Genomic DNA, 20062 nt, shown 5'->3' with positions numbered 1-20062 from the left:
AAGAATATAACAAATCAACCTGAAAATAAAAGGTTAGAAAGTTGAAAGAAGAGCAAATGGACTAAGATTGTAAATATATTGCCCGACAAAACTAGGATATACTGCAGTCAAGGAGAAAGGAAAGGGAAATAAAACTCATGGAAAAGAAGAGTTCAGGGTTAGAAAGAAAACGGAATAAAGGCGGCGACTCATAGAAAATGGGAAAGAAAGAGCATAATCGAGAAATTGAAATAAAAGATGAGAGAGAGAGAGAGAGAGAGAGAGAGATTACATAGATTTACATAGAAAATCGGACCACACAGACCCCATGGTCCAGACTAGGTGGTCTGTCCTTAAACCTAAGTAATTTTACATTAATCAGATGGCTCCAAAACGACGCTTTTCTACTCTAGTTAATATTAAGTTCAAGGAAGTGACGGTCGAGCTTGTTTTTAAAGGAGTCAATCGTGTTACACTGGACCACTGATGGTGGGAGCTTATTCCATTCTCGCACTACAACGTTGGTGAAGAAAAATTTGGTGCAGTCTGAATTTACTTGTCAACATTTGAGTTTTGTGCCATTGTTCCTCGTTCTCAAAGTGTCATCGATCATAAACAATTTTGTTCTGTCTACATTCGTGAAACCATTAAGTATTTTAAAACATTCGATCAGTTTTCCTCGGAGGCGACGTTTCTCAAGAGAGAACATGTTAAGGGTGAAAAGCCTTTCTTCGTAGGATTTGTTGCGCAAGGAAGGGATCATTTTTGTTGCTCGACGCTGAACACCTTCTAGTTTAGCAATGTCCTTTGCATGGTGGGGAGACCAAAACTGTACCGCATATTCCAAGTGGGGTCTGACTAAACTATTGTAGAGCGGAAGTATTACATCTTTATTTTTGAATAAAAAGTTTCTTTTAATGAAGCCCAACATTCTGTTCGCTTTATTTGCTGCATCGATGCATTGATGTGAGAATTTGAGGTTTGACGCGATTTTAATCCCCAGGTCCTTAACGCATTGAACGCTTGTGAGTTTAACGCCGCGTATTTCGTAATCGAACTTCTTATTTTTTGTTCCAACTTAGGAAGTTCGATTACGAAAGAGAGAGAGAGAGAGAGAGAGAGAGAGAGAGAGAGGAAGTAAAGGGTCTAGTGTTAATGTTGTGTGCGACTGGTTAATTGCTGAAGTAATTCTCTCTCTCTCTCTCTCTCTCTCAATAACTTTTATTCAACACACACACACACACACACACACACACACACACACACACACACACACACACACACACACACACACACACACACACACACACACACACAAATACACACAAACACACGGAGACATAAACACTTATATTCGTTCGAGCTTTTTAATGTAACTTTCTATTTATATGAATCTCACTTTCGGGTAACATTATTTTTGGCAATGTTTTTCCCTGGCCCTCCTCCTTCGCGTCCTCCTCCTCCGCCTCCTCCTCCTCCTCCTCCTTTTCAATACTATCGTTTCCGTGTTCGCCATCAGCTGGTACATACGCGCAAGGAACAGCCGCATTTTTCGCCTCCTCGCTGTTTGCCGTCGCTAGATATTTAATTAGGCGTGTGAGTTACTGTAATGCATCCGGCCTTATTTATTTCACGCTCAGCTGCTTTGCCTCGCTTCCCCTCCCCCCCCCCCCTTCCCTCTTCACCGTCTCCTTCTGATCCCGTCCTTTCTTCCTTCCCCTTATGCCCCCTCCCTTTGTATCCCTCCCACCTCCCGGATCTCTCACGGACCCCCCCACCCACCCACCCACCCACATACTCACACTCATTATGTCTTCCGTGTAGTATGTAAAGCTTAATGTTACTTGGTGGGAGTTCTGTTCTTTTCGTTGTTGTTGTTTTTCTTTCATTTTGTTCTGTGATTTTAGTTTTTGTCTTCTGTTGTTTTCTTTTTTTTTTCTTCTGTCTTCTTCCATTAATTTTTTTCCTTCATTCAAACGTTCTTGCTCCTTTACTCCCTCTTTCTTTACTTTCCCTCTTTCTTACATTTTCTTCTTTTCTTTTTTTTTCCTTTCTGAATCAATTTATTTTTTTGTTACGTTTTTACTTTCTACCTTTTTGTATTTATTTTTTATTTCTGACTTTCTCTTTTTACTTCCATCTACTTTCCATCGTTGCTTCCCAGCTTTTTCAGATATACTTCTTTTTTAGCCTTTCTTCTTCTCATAGTTACATTTAAACATGTATGCATTTATACAAGACGATTAACATATCATATTATCTTCGCTCTCACGAATAATGCAAATAATAACCCTTTTTATATATATATATATATTCTTACTGTGGAGTATGCTTTTAAGCAGATCACTCTAAGCTTTTGGATGGAAAAGGTATTTCCATTCAGCTCTGAATGGAAAGGTGTTACCATTCAAAACCAGACTCATCCATATGCAGGCGGTGGGGGCCCGGCAGCAGCGATCCGCCCGTCTGTCCGTCCACCGGGTGGTGGCGGCGCGGCGCTATTTATGAGGGAGTGTTGCATCACGCGGCTCATCCCGGCAGAGCATATTAGTTAATAGCCAGCAGTCCTGCCAAATGCGGGACTCGGGTCATCGCACTTATAACTCAGAGAGGATCAGAGTGGAGGCGGCGGGGCGCGGGGGGAGGTGGTATTAACACCTCGGGTTCATAACGGCGGGTGGGAAAGGTGAAATAAATTACTAACCTCTAACCCTCGTCATCCAGTCCGTCAGCCCGCCGTCCGTGCTGTCTGTCCCCGGGGCCGAGCCGAAAGAGTATCCTGAGAAATGTTTCCTTCACGTGACATGGAATCTCACTCCCACCAAAAAATATATATATTCCAGTCAAACTAAATAACTAACGAGGAGCACATGCCCGGAGGATGCGTCGCCTCACTCACTTGCCACCTACACTCCCGACGTTCCCCCCGAGCAAAGATTATACTTTTTTTTTTTATTTCACGTGATGTCTTTGTTTAGCGTTATATTTATCTAATGCAATGACTATTTTTCACTTCATTCATTTGAGTAACTTTTTATCTACTCGTAATACGTTCGGCGACCTTTTCAAAGTATCGCACCGTGACAATGGAAATGGACACCAGATTCAGTAAACACCCAAAGCAAGAACCCGCGATGATCTGGCCATGGAACTACATTATCTTTTAGAGCATCAACCAGGCATTTCATTATTTCATTAAGTATAAGAAAACCAAACCAGCATACGATCTTCCAAATGTGCGCGTGTGTGTGTTATAGACAGACAGATAGATAGATAGGCAGAAAGATACGTAGATAGGTAGATTTACACACGCCCATCCATCCATCCATCCGTCCCTATCCTTCCATCCCTCCAATACTTCAGCATCAAAGAGCAAATGTGCAAATGTTCAAATAAGTCAGCGGGGTCCATTACGCTGAGGTATTACGCGCTGGCTTGATTAACCCGCCAGTGTTGAATGCAGATCCAGGTTACCAGCACCAACTTTGTTCTGCCCGCGCCCAGCCACACTTACGGGGCTCATACAAAAGACGGCGTTTGAAGCTGTATTTATTTGCTTTCGTTTTATGTTTTATTTAAAGACAGATGACGCGGAGGATGAGCGGGTAATAGGGACGAGGATGCGTTATGGAGATGAGGTGGGGTGTGTATGTTGGTGGTGACTGTGGTGATGGTGGTGGTGTGAACTGTGTGTGGTGACTGGTGGTGAAGATGAGGTGTGTTTGTGGTGACAGTGGTGGTGGTGGTGATAGTGTGGTGTGTTTGTGATGGTCGTGGTGGTAGCTGTAGGCGGAGGTTTGAGACAGAAAGAGTAAAAAAAAAAAAAAAAAAAAAGAGGACGAAGGAAGGAAATAGAGAGAAACGAGGGAAGGGGTGGAAGCATTGGAGGAAGGGAAGATAAAGAGAAGGAGTAGTGGGAGGAGGGGGAGAAAAAAAAAGAGTAGGAGAAACAGGAGGAGAAGGGAGAGGAAAAATTATTAAGAGGAAGAGGAGTAGGAAAAAAAAGGAAGAGCTAGAAGAGGGAGAAGTTGGAACAAGAGGAAGTTGAGGAGGAGGAGGAGGTAGAGATGAGGCAGGAAGGAGGAGGAGGGGGGAAGGTGAGGAAGGAGAGACTTTGATAATGATGAGGGAGCAGGAGGAGGAGTAGGAGTAAGAGGACTAGGAGGAGGAGGAAGAGGAGGAAGAGGAAGGAAATAAGATAAATTAAGTGAGGCTCAATAGTAGTAATTTTCGATGTCGTGGTAGCGATGATGTGTGTATACTCTCTCTCTCTCTCTCTCACACACACACACACACACACACACACACACACACACACACACACACACACACACACACACACACACACATTTTCGAAGCAGTGAAGCCTCAAAGTTTCGAATCACCGGACGAGCAACGCCACGACCATCGATTTTCATTTGTTTCTTTTTTTCCTCGACAGGCTCCATCGCTCGCCTGGAGGGACGAGGAGGGGGTATACAGCACGGGCGCCACTAACTCCATCACTTCACCACTCAGTCAGTCCGTCACTTCACAAGTCAGTCAGTCAATCAGTCAGTCCATCCGTCAGCACTCCGTGTCATCGCACTCGTGAAATAGTTGTGATCAGTGATTCCCTCTTCAGGAGTATCCAGCCCGTGTTTGCTACGCCTACGCCAATGTAAGTACAGCCACAAGTGTTCTGTTTGATTGTGTGTGTGTGTGTGTGTGTGTGTGTGTGTGTGTGTGTGTCATTTCTCTGCAAGCACCACCACTCCACCCACCCCCCGCCCTTGCCTCTCCTCCTCGTCTCCGCTTGAAGCTCCAGTGTAACGTGTACGCAGGTGTGGAGGAAAGATTTTGCGTGGGAGCCTCAACGGAAATGGTAATTATGACAAAAACGTGATTTTAAAAGTCCTCTGAAATATGTTTTTCTCGTTCTCATTATAAACTGTTTTCCTCTCTAAGTACCTCGGGTCACGGGGCGCCTCTCAGTAACACTGAGTAACTATTAAATTAAAACGGAGTTAATTGTGTCTGTCGAGCTGCAATCCCAGAGGACTCTGAACGAAATGCTAGAGAAACCTTGACATGCCGCCCCGTGCAAACCAACAGACAGGCAGACAGTCAAACAAGGGATGGGGTCCGGAGTATGGGAATAGTAGAGGAGAGATTTAGGAAGATTTACATAGAAGTTCAGACCCTAGAGTCCCAATGGTCAAATGGTGAAGAAAGTGACGGTCGAGTTTATTTAATCAGTCGTGTTGCACTGAACCACCGAAGGAGGGAGTTTTCTCTGTTCTCAGACAACGGCGATGGTGATGAATTTTGTGAAGTCTGAATTTATATGTTTACACAGGTTTAACGTCATTACTTCTCGTTCGTGATGTGCCAGCAATCTTAAATCATCTGGTTTCATCCACATCATGATCTTATTAAATATTCTAAAATAATCCAGGGAAAACTTATCGAGACAACAGTTTTTTCGCAGGATTTGTTGCTTAAGGAAGAGATCATCTTAGTTACCCTGGCTTGAACACCTAATTTAGCAATGTTCTTCGCATGGTGGGAAGACTTGAAACCGTACCGTGTAATCTTATAAAGTAAAGTCTATTGTACTGTTGAAGTGTTACATCTTCAATCTTGACTGACACGTTTCAGTCAGCTAAGTTCAACCTTCCGTTCCCTTTATTCGCTGCCGGAACGCATGTTCGAGTTTCACACCTCACATTTCTTAATCGAATTTCCTATATTGGGTTCCCACTTGGAGAATCTGACCTTTGCCTATGTTAAAGGGCACCTCTCATTTACCATACCAAGCTGAAATGCTATTAGCTAGTCTTTTGCATGTTTTGGTCTGAGAGAGAGAGAGAGAGAGAGAGAGAGAGAGGTCATGATAGTGAAGGTATGGACCAGAGAGCATCACGTGGGAAGAATGACAGGGAAGAGTTCACGAGAGAGAGAGAGAGAGAGAGAGAGAGAGAGAGAGAGAGAGAGAGCAATAACAGAACACTAAGTCGGCTCTTAAGTCATTTTCGACAGAAACATGAGCTTCCAGGTGGATTGTTCCCGGTATCCGTGCGTTCGTATTGTGTGCGACCCATAGCCTATGACACACACACACATACACACACACACACACACACGACTCTTCCCTTCGTAAAACATAATCTTCCCTTCCTTCTACCTCCTCTACCTAATACCTATATACTCTATTTCTGTTACCTCTACCGACTCTATTTCTACTTACACTCCTCTTCTACTCAACTCCACGTCCCTTCCTTTTGCACTACCCTTCCACTTCACTCTTTCTCACCATCGTTTTCTCACTCATGCATTCAAGTAACTCCCTTCCTTAACTATATCTTCTTCCCTTCACATCCCTTCCTCTTCTTTACAATCACTCCACATCCCTTCTTTTTCGCACGATTCTTCCCACTTTTCTCTTTGTTTCCATCATCTTCTCACCAACACCTTCCATTTACTCTCTCCCAAACTACGTCTTCTTCCCTTCATCCTCCCTTCACATCCCTTCCTCTTCTATACAATCACTCCACATTCCTTCTTTTTCGCACGATTTTTCTCACTCTTTGTTTCCATCATCTTCTCACCAACACCTTCCATTTACTCTCTCCCATACTACGTCTTCTTCCCTTCATCCTCCCTTCACATCCCTTCCTTTTCTACGTTCTCACTCTACATTCCTTCCTTTTTTTACGCTACGTTCTATTCTTCTCTTTCTCACTATCTTATTCTCTGTCTGCCCATTCATTCCCATACATTTCACCTCACTTTCTACCCCATTTTGTTCTTTCTTCCACCCATTCCACTTCCTATCACCTCCATACACCTCAAGGAACATCCTCTCCACTTCACTCTTCCTCAATTTCCACTCCACTTTTCCCCCATTTCCACTCCACATTTCCTGCACTTCCATTCCACCCTTCCCCTCCATCATGCCAGTTTCCCCTCTCCACCTTCCCTTCACCTGTATTTCATCCGCATTCGTATTTTCCTTCTCCTCCTCTTTCTCCTCCTCCTCCTCCTCCTCCTCCTCCTCCTCCGGTGCATGTCACATAAACAAACTACACCTTCTTCTCTTGGGACTAACAATACATTCTCTCTCTCTCTCTCTCTCTCTCTCTCTCTCTCTCTCTCTCTCTCTCTCTCTCTCTCTCTCTCTCTCTCTCTCTCTCTCTCTCTCTCTCTCTCTCTCTCTCTCTCACACACACACACACACACACACACAAACACACACACATTTATTTATATCATAGACTAAATAATTACGGTCAGTGTGTATTATCAGGCAGAAATTAAGTGTGTGTGTGTGTGTGTGTGTGTGTGTGTGTGTGTGTGTGTGTGTGTGTGTGTGTGTGTGTGTGTGTGTGTGTGTGTGTGTGTGTGTGTGTGTGTGTGAGAGAGAGAGAGAGAGAGAGAGAGAGAGAGAGAGAGAGAGAGAGAGAGAGAGAGAGAGAGAATGACTGTTAGGTCACGTTTGAGATTGGGTGATTTGAGCAACACCAGATGCGTGGGAGAAACAGACTGAAGAGGAAGAGAAAGGATTAAGTACGAAATAAAGGATGAAAGAGTGACAGACAGGCAGAGAGACAGACAGACAGACGGAGAAAGAAAGAAAGATAAAATACAGAGAGAGACAGACAGACAGACAGATAGAGAAAAAAATACATTAATAGATAGATAGAGGGGAAAATCGGCAGCCAGTCGCAGCATCAAATTTCAAGACTCGTGCCGCCGCCCTTCCAGCAGCCTCCTGACCACCCTCACCACTACGCCCCGGGGTCAGTGAGGGTCAGCTGCGCGCCCTCCGTCCCTAGCCGAGGCAGAGGAGGGAAGGAAAGGGGCGGAGGAGAGAGGGAGGGTCGGAGAGGAAAAACCCTGGACGTGCCGAGGAAATATGATCAAACTTCCGAGGGAAATTTAGTCTAGAAAAATTTGTGTTTATCTTTTTTTGCGATGGAAAGTTTACGACGCTTAACGACAGAAGTTTTCGCTGTTTTTATTGATATTAATATAGTTGCTGACCGTTTGATTTATTTAGATAATATGGCTGACAGACAGACAAGCAGGAAACACACACACACACACACACACACACACACACACACACACACACACACACACACACTAGCATCGCCCCTAGTTACAACGTGGGCGTCGCTTGTCACGTGTCCATCGCTTCTTATCCTCACTGACGCACGTACGGCCATAAAAGGTCAGTCAGAGAGAGAGAGAGAGAGAGAGAGAGAGAGAGAGAGAGAGACTTATTATATACACGTGCCATAAATAATAATAAAAAAAGAGGCAGTGGGAGGCGTTGTAAATGTTATTGCCGACAACCTTACTATAGCTAAAGGTGAGGCCATGATCTAGAATACCATGTGACTTTGAGTTGTAGTTTTCTTTTTCATTTTTATTCAGTTTCTTTCGCTCCCGATGTGTGTCATTCATCCACGCAGCAACGCCAGACAGAAAGCCGTTGTGTTGGTAAAGATTTATTCTGACTGTTCGTAAGCTGTCGAGGATGAAAAATGGACTGCGGAGACAAGGCCTTCCTTCTCGAGACCTGCAGAAGGCAATATATTACATCTTCTTGGCCGCCACCATTTTCCAGTGACAGACATAGCGTGAAAAAGAGGACGGTGCGGCTAGTGACTTCATATTTATAGTGTCTCTCTTAAGATTATGGCAACAATATTTCTTGAAAGCATTTTTTTTTTTTACAACAAAGGAGACAGCTCAAGGGCACAAAAAAAAGAGAAAACAATAATAAAAAAGCCCGCTACTCGCTGCTCCCAAAAAAGAATCAAAAGAGGTGGCCGAAAGAAAGGTCAATTTCGGGAGGAGAGGTGTCCTGATACCCTCCTTTTGAAAGAGTTCAAGTTGTAGGCAGGAGGAAATACAGATGAAAGAAGATTGTTCCAGAGTTTAATAATAGCCTGTTTTCTCCTTATTTTCAAGCGCGTAATGTTAAAACTCAGGTCTGGTCATTCGTTTTTGCCATATATAATTTAATGTGGAAAAAAACTTCAGAGTGGGAATAAGTACCTATAGACTTTTTTGGAGGGTGACTTCATTTCCACAATATCTCTCTTCAACTAACAAATACAATATTAGTATGATGACAGAACCGTAGTATTTCCTTCCTACTACGACTCTTAATGGGAAATATCAAGACACTTTTAAACTTCAATCAGTCTGGTCAGTCCTTTTTACCATTTTGAACTTAGTGAGAAGAACTTGCAAATTTCTCTATACATATTTCTTCTTTTTTTCCCTTGGTCAAGACACCTCCAAACTTCAATCCGGTCATTAAGTTTTTGTCATATCTTACTCAGTGGGAACAAGCACCTGCAGATTTCTTTACATATCCTTTTATTCCTTTGTTTTCCTTTGGTCTGTCTTCCGTTAAAAAAGAAATGAAGTTGAAGCTGAGAGATTCTCCTTTGAAACTGTATATTTGACTTAGTGGGGAAGAAGAACCTGCAAACATCTTTACAAATACTTACCTTTTCTCCCTCGTCCGTCTCCCGTTTATAGCAAAAGAGGTTCAAAAGTGAGAAAGTCCGTCCGAGGAGAGATTTTCCGTCGCATCTGTCCGTCAACACGAGAACGACAGTGATTACCCGCACGCCCGATGTGAGCCTCCCCGCCCGCCTGCCTTTGCTCGGGCTGTTGATGAGTGGCTGAAGCGCTCGTCCGGTGCATATTGAAGCGACATGAAACGAGGGAGGACACACGTCGGGGAGCATAAGTGACAGCAGGTTGCCAGGTGAACAGTTGAAGCCGGACTAGGAAGGGGTGTAAAGCAAGGTAGGAATAGGAAGGGAAAATGAGTGGAAAGGTGGACTAATTGGTGAGAAAAGAAAGGGAAAACAGGAGTGTGAAGAAGGACTAGACTCAAGAGGATATAGAGCAAGGTGGAGAAGGGAAAGGAAATACATGAGTTACCCAAGAATCATGAGTTTACTGGAAGAATCACATCAACTCGACTGCATGGGTAGATGATAAGCCTCGTATTATCAAATGTTTCAGGTTCTTGTTACGACCGTTTTTCAAGGCCACTGAGGAAATACTTCGGTTTGTCATGAGTGTTTTTCCTGTTCATGGTGCAGAACCCTTCCAAAACTATCGCCAGGGTCACGAGACCACCAATGGAAACCCCGATAACTTCTGCGAGAGCCTTTTCAAATAGATGTACTTATTGGTTACGAAGAGTCTGATGATATGGCCCTTAGTGTTTTATTTTGGGTAGTGAGGCAAAGACGTGAGATGGGAGGGAAAATAGAAATACTTGAAAGTGCGTACGTAGAAGGAAAATAAAGCAGAGAAGAAGAATGGGATGCGTGATAGGCTAGTGGGGCATGAGGAGGAGGAGGAGAAGTGATGAAAGAGGAGCTAGCTGCTAGAGGATGTGAACGATAAACAGAGAGGGCGTAATATGGGAATGAGCCGAGTAACAAGGATGTGTATTAACTGGAAGCGTGACCCATCCATTTATAGACACACACAAACACACACATACAAAGGCTATTTCTCTCTATACGCCCCCACACGCTTGAAACAATGAAGCAAGCGTGTCAGTGAGTTGGACATGAATAGCCCAACGATACCTGACAGCGAGAACAGGGTAAGAAAAATAGATAGCCGTATAAGGGACACAATTCACTCACCTGTATCGTAGGTTGTCTGTCTTTCTGTCTTTGCCGCTGCCGCTGACGCCTCGCTCCCCGGAAACGTTTACCAGGCACCGAAACGTTTGCGCTGCTCGCCGCCACTTCTCACGCACACTCGCACACTCATACAAGCACACACACACGCAAACACGGTGAGTGACTTATGAATCTTCCCTTGCTCGGTCACGTGTAACCAACAGTGTACCAGGTAAAAAAAAAAACTGTATTATGTATTATTATTTCCACCTTTTTTTCTTTTTTCTTCTTTGTCCGATTGGCGACTTTGCTTCTTTCTTCTTTTTTCTTTTAGCTCTCCTTCTTTTCTATTTTCTGATTTTGTTTTCTTTCTCTCTTTCCGTTCGTTCGTTTCGTTAATTAAAACATCGTAACAGGCAAAGCTTCAGAAAACGAGTAATATCATTGAATCATTTTTGTGTTTGCATGTTTTCTTATTTTTACGCATTTCACGTATTTCACATTTTCATTTACATTCTTTTTTTCGGGAGGAGGAGGGGGAGGGTGGGGTTAAAGAGGAGGACCAGGACCAGTGCCAGAATCGAATGCGGGAGTCAACGTTAACGAAAAATAAATAAAATACAGAAGCGTGTTCCACTGCAAAAGGAATGAAGGCGGTAGCAGCGGCGTTATTTCATTATTATTATTTTTTGTTAGCTCTCTTTTTTTCACTTTCGTTTTCGGTGGTGCAGAGGCGACGGCGATGGTAGCGGTGGTGGTGGTGGTGGTGTGTGGGAGAGAGAGAGAGAGCGTGACGTGTTGCCTGCGCGGAGCCCGGCGACCGAGTGTGTGCGGCGTGAGGGTTGTGCACTGATCGGCTGCTATGACTCTCCCGTTTTCCCTCCCCCTCTCCTTCCCTCGATCCCTCCCCGTCCACACAGAACTTTTCCCTCACTCTTCATCTTTCCCTTGGTAATATTTATGCTCTTCTCGTCTCTTCCTCTTCTCTTTCTTCCTTCTTCTTCAAGTCTTCCAGTTTTCCTTTTTCGGTTTTTCTTTCCTCTTCATTTCCTCCCTTCCTCCTGTTCTCTTTTTCCTTCTTCCAGTTTCCAGTCTTCCATTTTCGGTTTTCTTTCCTCTTTCTTCTCCTCTTCTTCTCTTCTTATTCTTTCTTCTTCCCCGTCTTCCAGTTTTCCTTTCTCTTCCCTCTCCTTGTCTTCTCTTCTTATTCTTTCTTCTTCTCCATCTTCCAGTTTTCCTTTTCTGCTTTTCTTTCCTCTTCCCTCTTCTCTCCTCATCTTCTCTTTCTTCATTTTCTTTCCTCTTCCAGTCTTCCTTTTCCGGCATCCATTCGGTTTTCTTTCCTCTTCTCTCTTCTCGTCTACATCTTCTCATTTTCCCTTCTTCTCTATCTTCCAGTCTTTCGTTTAATCTCGGTTTCCTTTCCTCTTTCCTCTCCTCGCCTCCACCTCTTCTCATTCTTCCAGTTTCCAGTCTCCCTTCTCTGGCATTCTTTCTGTTTTCCTCTTCCCTTTTCTTGTAATTCTCCTTATCATTTCTCTCCCTCGGGCTCTTTCACTTCCTTCCCTCGTGACTTTACCACTTCTTGTTGCTCTTCCTTTCTTCCTTCCTTCCTTCCTCTGTTGTTATAATATTGCACATCAGTTTTGGCTTCCGTTTCCTTCTCTCTCTCTCTCTCTCTCTCTCTCTCTCTCTCTCTCTCTCTCTCTCTCTCTCTCTCCTCCTCCAGTTGTTGCGTTAATTCATTCCTCTTCCTTCACTCGCTTTTTTCTTCGCAATTTCTTTTACTTCTTCCTTCTCTTCTCTTCCTTCTTGCATCCGTGCGTCCGTACAAATCTTCCTGATAGGTCGTCTGTTTCGGCTTCCCTCTGCTCTACCTCCCGCCCTACTTCCTAACACTTGCATTTGTTACACACGAGTTCTCCCTTTCCCGTCCTGATTCCGTTTTCCTTTCCTTTCCCTGTTTTGTTTATGTTTGAGCGTTCGTGTTGATTGTTTTTCTTTGTAGTTCCTGTTTTTCGTCCTCGCGTTTCTTCTTTCCTTTTTTTTGTGCTTCTTTTTATTATTATTATTAGTGTTGTTGTTTTGGTTATCTTCCTGTTTTTTGTTTCTGATATTTCTTCTTCATATTCTTTTTTTTTAATCATCTTTATTATTACTGTTATCCCGTTTATCATACTCCTCCTCCTCCTCCTCTTTCTCTTCATCGTCCTCCTCCTCTCTCTTCCCTTCTTCCTTTACTCCCTCCATTTCCTCCATAATATTTTTCTTATTATTACAATCGTTATTATTATTCTGTTTATCCTCTTTCTCCTCTTTCTCTTCATCGTCATCTTCCTTCTCATCCTTCTTCTTCCTCTTTCCCTTCTTCCTTTTACTTTCTCCATTTCCTCCATAATATTTTTCTTATTATTACTATCATTATTATTATTGTTGTTTATCCTCCTCCTTCTCTTTCTCCTCCTCCTACTTCTTCCTCCTTCCCTTCTTCTTCCTTTACTCACTTTTTCCATTTCCTCTATAAAATATGAATAGACGTCTTGCAAGATATTTATTGTGATTGTTACGGTTGTGGTGATGGTGGTGGAGTCAATTGTGTGGTGAGTGACCTTGATAGCGGTGGTGATGGTGATGGCGGGGGCGATAGTGAGGTGGTGATGGTATTGAAGGAAGGCGAATGGTAACGGTGATTGCAGGGGGAACATGATGTCGAGATGGTGGTGATAAGGATGTGGTGATGTTGTTGTTTTTGTTGGTGGTGGTGGTGGTGGTGATAGTGGTAATGGTGGTGAAGGTGGTGGTCGTGGTGGTGGTGGTGGTGGTGGTGGTGGTGATAGTGGTAGTGGTGGTGGTGGTGGTGGTGGTGATAGTGGTAGTGGTGGTGGTGGTGACAGTGGTGGTGGTGGTGGTGGTGGTAACGTGCTAAGGTGTCAATATTAGCATAGTAATGGATATACGCACGCACACGCACACACACACACACACACACACACATACAGAATGAAGATGACAAGGAGGAAAAGGAGGATAAGGAAAATAACCATGAAAATAATAAGGAAAAAAAGAAAAGGCAAAAAAAAAATTAAGAAGAAATATCAGGAAGAAGTGAGAGGTGTGGTGGTGGTGGTTGTGGTGGTGGTGGTTGTGGTGGTGGTGGTGGTGACGAAGGTGGTGTTGTTGCGAATGGAGGTGATTGTGGTGATGGTGCGAGGAAATAGAGCTGGTGTTGGTAATGTTGCTGGATCTTCTTTTTTCTTGGGGGGGGAAAGAGAAGATTGGGGAGAGGATTCATTATCTAGGCAAAAAGACAAATACGTTGTGATTCAACATTTAGGGCCGTTTAGCGCAGTTGTTGTTGATGTTTTTGTTGTTGGTAGTGTTGGCGGCAGCGGCGGACATGAGTTTGAGGTTTAGAAGAGTCGATTATGAAAAGCAGTAGTAGTAGTAGTAGTAGTAGTAGTAGTAGTAGTGTCAGTAGTAGAGGAGGTATGATAATAATGTGCATGTAGCTTGAGAAGACAAAAAAAAAAAATTGAGGGAGGTTTGGGCAGTGGTAATGCTAAGAGAGGCTTCGCGACGTTCCCTTCACTCCTCTTATCTTCATCCCATTCACACCCTTCATCTTCATCCCTCCCCATTCACTCTCCAGTTACTATTCCTCTCCTTCTCTACTTTGTCCCATTTCTCTTTCTCTTGTTTTCCGCTACTTCTCTTCCCTCCCTCCTTCTTACCCGCCCCCTCATCCATTCCTTTCCCTTCCTTCTCCTTCCTTCCCCTTACCTCAATTTCCGCCCCTTGCACCACGATACAGAATAAACAACCCCGTCGAAACATAATGCACGCCTTTATTATGTGGTAATGTTATTCAGTTACGTTTCGCCACTCGTGACCGGCGCCCTTTAGCTGGTCTTGCACAGAGGAAGATATATCATTACGTACTACCGCTCTCCCCGCCCGCGTATTCCCGTCCTCTCTACTGGTACGGTCATGTTACGTTAGGTTAGGTTAGGTTATATCAGGTTAGGTTTGGCCATGGAGAGTAGTTTTAAATGGGTATCACAATGAGAGTATTTTGTTAGGTTAGGTTAGGTTATATCAGGTTAGGTTTGGCCATGGAGAGTAGTTTTGAATGGGTATCACAATGAGAGTATTTTGTTAGGTTAGGTTAGGTTATATCAGGTTAGGTTTGGCCATGGAGAGTAGTTTTGAATGGGTATCACAATGAGAGTATTTTGTTAGGTTAGGTTAGGTTATATCAGGTTTGGTTTGGCCATGGAGAGTAGTTTTGAATGGTTATCACAATGAGAGTATTATCTAGAACACCTTATGGCTAGCTTCGGAACTTCAACTAAGCCTTTTCACTCCGGGACCATATACCCGTACAGAGAGAGGGAATATGCCCCGCCCCTGCCCCGCCCCTGCCCCGCCCCGCCCTCAAGTAGCGCTACCTCGACCCATTCTCACCTCCCAGCCTCATCTGTCTCTTCCCACGTGCCGTTCCATTTCATTCCACCCACCTTAACCTCCCTTTCCAGTCACATCCCATCCCTTTCCACCATGCCCCGCCCAATCCTCAGCCCACCCTTATCCATCTAACCTCGCCTAACCTCGACCCATTCACAGCCTCATTTGTCGCTTCCCAAATCACTTCACCCCATCCCGCCCCACCTAACCTAACCTTTTAGCCCCATCTCATCCCTATCCGTCCTGCCTCGCCCGACCCAACTCCCTACCCAACCCCGTCTCACCCCTCCTCGCCCCAAAACACCCCACCCAACCTCGACGTTCCTCCTCCTCTCCCCCCTTCCCTGCCGCATTCCTCCTCGGCTTCCCAGAGGTGAGCTGCGCCGACATCTTAATCGCTCACGTTTCCTCGGCTCAATCAACATCTTATCTCTGTGTTTAGCAAGCTGCACAAGCCGACAAACATTGATAATAACAGAGCGGAGATGCGTGCGTGGGGCGGCCGCTTCCGTGTGTGCCCCCGTGCGCGCTAAACATCGTTATTAGTTCAAATATTGAAATGATTTTCCGAGCAGTCTGTTTAATCCCTTCCCTCTGCCTTCTCTTTTCGTTTCTTAGCTCACGCTTCCTTCCTTCTCCAATCACCTTGATCTTTTATTTTTTCTATCTTTCCCGCTCCTCACCTTTCCCCTCTCCTCTTCCCCCCTCCCCTCCCTTTCCTTTCCCTGCCTTCTGTATTCGTTTCCTCCCCCTTTTCTTTCTCGACTCCCTTGCTCTTTTTTTCTGTCTTCATCCTCCTCTCCCCTCTCCTCCCTTTCCCTGCCTTCTCTTTCCGTTTTCTCTCCCTCTTCTTTTTCCATCTCCCTTGCTCTTTTTTTCCTTTCTTCTCCCCTCCTTTCCCCTACTCTCCCCTCCCCTTCCCTTCCCTCATTCTTCCTCCCCGAGCGAGGCGCTGTACCCCCGAGGCAGAACCGATGGAGCACCACCTGTATCTCAGTCACGGCTGGCGGGGCGGCGGGGCTGTGGGAGAGGTCACCGAGGGGGGCGGGGGAGGGGCGAAGGGGGTGGGGAGGCGGGCTGGCAGTGTGTTGAGTGAGGGCCGCGTCGTAAGGGGAGGGAATAAGCGAAGAGATGTTTGTTCCGCTGCCTCGTGCACACACACACACACACACACACACACACACACACACACACACACACACACACACCACGCGCACACAGGACTTAACCTTTCCTGCAGTTTTAATTACTTCAACGAGAGCCATTTAGCAAGTGAGGCGTGCCACGTGTGACCGTCACCGGTGTCAGGAAAGGTGGCGTCGGCGGCAATGGCTGTAACCAAGGAGACGATGAATAGTGTGCGTAGCGGGTGTATAAGCGGCAGACGGAGAGAGTGAAAAGCTATGATTAACCAAAGACCCTGAGAACGTTATGTACCTCCACCATCGATCAGGAGCATTGCAAAACCGTGAACCAAACAGCAGCATATTGCCAGACCTCGTGAATAATGGACGTAAGAGGCGCGTAACGAGGGGCTCAGGTGTGAACGAACAGTAGTTGCCTAACACGCCCGAAGCATCGCCTCAGCGGCCCTTCAAACACCGAGAAGCCAAACAGCGAGGCTCTTCTTGCGTGTTGCCTCCACGTACGCGCTGGCCCGGCCTCGCTGCTGGCAAACAAACTATTCCTGCCTCGCACAAAGCCTCCTGATTCCGCCCAATCAAACAAGACGTCAGACAGGCGGTCATGCAATGCGGATATACAATCAATACCGAACACGCGCCTCCGCGGCCTCCACCCTCGTGTCATCGCGAGCTGGACCTTGTTGCTGCTAATCGCTGGGGGACGTCGATTACCCGCCACCACCAGGTCGAGTTGGGCAACGTCGCTGCCTAGACAATGCCGATGGCCCCGTGTGACGCAGGCTGGGGCGGGGACGGAGCCGGGGAGACGGTGGGGAGGGAGGAGGGCAGGTAATGATGGAGTAGCCAGAACTGATGCATATGAAAAGTGACGGATGGTACACTGGGCGAAGGGGTGATGGGAAGGGAAGTAAGTGATTGTGAAGGCCGTATAATGTATAGGCGTAGGCAATGAGGAGGACGGCAATGGCTGAGATGTAAGGAACGGTGAAGCAGTGTAATGAGGCGTAATGTTAGGATATCATGAGGAGGCTGATGATGGTGATGCTGAGGAGAGTGGGGAGTTATAGGGCAGACGGAAGTAGTAGATGTGAAAGTGGAGGATGGTGTGATGGCAGTATTAGAGAAGGGGAGGGGGAGTGGAGGGAAGGAAGAGTGATGAGTTGATGTGATGGTGATGGTTAAGATGATAGTGATGTTAATGGTGATGGTGATGTTACGGCTCATTTGGTGATTAACAGTATAGAGTGTGAATGGAGATAATGAAGCGTCGCGAATGAGAATGGTGATAATGAATGATAGTGAGAATGGTGACGATGTTTAAAGAAGGGTGACACTGTGTAATGAATAAAGAACAAAGAAACAGGGAGCAGCAGTCTGAGGCAAGCCCTTGACCCTAAGCTCTTGAGAGCCCCCTCACCGTGTCTCCTTGTAAACCCACTACCGCTGCTCATTTTGAATGTCTCTATTATTTTGGATGTGACACATGAGCTCACCACATCACCACTGCTAAGTCTATTCACTCATCACCACCCCATTAGTAAACAATTTAAAATTTTCTGAATTTATCTGTTGAATCTGAATTTATCATGTGAAACCCGTTGCTTCGTACCAACAAAACCTTCTGAATGTCCCCCTTATATGAATTACCCCTCTTTTTAAACCTCAATCATAATTCTGTCTCATCTCACCCTTCCTCCTTAGAGCCTTTCAAGTTAAGTGTTTGAGTCTTTGTCTTTTATGGCGTTTTTCAAGTTTCTCAAATCATCTAGTCCATCCTCCATCCTCCCGATTCGATTCTAACATTTTCATTTCCATTCTATAGTAGGGTGAAGAACTGAACCATAGTCAAGATGAGGAGTCTACGCTAAAAATATAGTTTAGGAGGAAGAAGGGCTTCTGTTTGCTACGCTCCTTCATGAAATAAATCCCAGTACCCTATTAGCTCGATTTCTAGCTTGAATGCATTGTGCCCTTGGACGGAGATCAGAGCTCACTAAGACCCCTAAATCCCTCTCGCACCCAGACCTACTTATGAGAGTGTCATTTAAGTAATAGTTATGAAGGGTGTGATGCATGATGTGAAAGGTGATGATAAGTAATAAAGATGGGTGATGAGTAGTGATGTAAATGGCAAATAAAGGGATGGGTGATGGTGATGTATAAATGGAAACTGATGAAATGAGTATTGATGTAGATGGTGATGGCGGTTAACGTAATGAAGGGTTGGGTGGTGATGTGAAAGGTGATGATAGTTAACGAAGATAGGTGATGAAAGGAAGTGGTGTAAATGGCAAATAGAGGGAATGGATGATGACGTATAAATGAAAAACGATAAAAAAAGAGTATCATTGTAAGTAGTGACGGCGGTAAGTGGATGAGTGGTGAAAATAATGGCTGGGTGTGACTGATGGATGCAACGGGTGGATGATGTCCGCATTGACTATTAGAGGTGTAACAGGCATGAGAGAGAGAGAGAGAGAGAGAGAGAGAGAGAGAGAGAGAGAGAGAGAGAGAGAGTGGGTGAGTGGTTGCGGATGACTGACTGACGGATGAGAGGAATGACCGTGACCTCTGACCCGCCGGTGATATGAGAGAGAGAGAGAGAGAGAGAGAGAGAGAGAGAGAGAGAGAGAGAGAGAGAGAGAGAGAGAGAGAGAGAGAGAGAGAGAGAGAGAGAGAGAGAGAGAGAGAGAGAGAAAAAAAAATACGGAGAGAGAAAGAAAGGAAAGCAAAAATATCGATCATATGAAGCAATACAAAGAAACACACACACACACACACACACACACACACACACACACACACACACACACACACACACACACACACACACACTTACACTCACACACACACACACATTACACACACGTACAAACAAACACACACGTTAAACTCACATATAAGTTCGTGAATAAGTAAACGCGGCCAACGGGAGACTACTTAAAGGTGACCACTCCGAAGTCTCGTGTTTCTCCTCCGTTGCACATCAGGGAGAAACAAAAAAAAAAAAAAAATACAGTGCTGATGGTTAATGAACGGACAGGTGCACTTGTTTGTTTGTTTGTTTGTTTGTGTTTGTCGGTCGCCTCTGTACACCTGCAGGAGAGAAGAACAATGTTGACTTTTGTTTTCACGTGTTTGTTTGTACCTGTTATTCTTTTGATGGTAATTGCGTAGGTGTGATATGTTATTTTTTTTTATCCGTGACTGATTGATTTATTTGTTTTGTCTACTCAGTTTTGTCTCATCTAATCTCCTACTTCTTCTTTTTCATATCTGTAAGTGGTTGATTTATTTTCTTGTTTACTCTATTTTGTTTTCTCCAATCTGCTACTTCTTTTTTTATATCTGTGAGTGGTTGATTGATTTGTTTCGTATACTCTATTTTGTCTTATTTAAACTATACTACTTCATTTTAATATCTGTGACTGATTGATTTAATATTTCTTTAGTACACTCATTCGTCTCATCCATTCATACTTTTGTTCAATCTACTTTTTGCCATTCAGTAATTTTCCTATATGTTTTGTTATTACCATATGAGTCAGTTTCATCAACCCAACAGTGGTCAGTCAGTCCTTCTTATGCAACCCTGTTTTGGTCAGTTTCATTCAACTTTGTAGTATTTCAGAGTCGGTAGCTTTGTTTTGCTTTTCATACTCTTACCAACAAGCGCCAGTTTCATAACATAACATATTTGCAATTCAAGAAGATAAAAAAACTAGCTTTCTATTTGTATTATGTACGTAAACTCTTAAGATTCAGTTTCATCACTCTTTTATTACAATACAAACAATAATTCACTTTGCCGCATGTATTCTT

At 44.5% G+C, this 20062-nt stretch overlaps 1 protein-coding gene across 3 annotated transcripts in view; it reads right to left on the bottom strand.

Moving 5' to 3' along the window:
- Positions 1-11601, bottom strand: part of LOC126995486 (uncharacterized) — a 77540-nt gene extending 65939 nt beyond the window's left edge. For all 3 annotated transcript variants that reach the window (XM_050855069.1, XM_050855067.1, XM_050855068.1), the window contains exon 1: positions 10653-11601. The gene's annotated coding sequence lies outside the window, so the exon portion shown is untranslated. The remainder of the gene's footprint in view (positions 1-10652) is intronic.
- Between the last annotated feature and the right edge of the window lie 8461 nt (positions 11602-20062).

This window comes from Eriocheir sinensis, chromosome 8, assembly GCF_024679095.1.
Source record: "Eriocheir sinensis breed Jianghai 21 chromosome 8, ASM2467909v1, whole genome shotgun sequence".
In the NCBI taxonomy this organism is placed as follows: Eukaryota; Metazoa; Arthropoda; class Malacostraca; order Decapoda; family Varunidae; genus Eriocheir; species Eriocheir sinensis.
The sequence above is the reverse complement of the archived record's forward strand: the minus strand, read 5'-3'. Positions and strand labels throughout refer to the sequence as shown.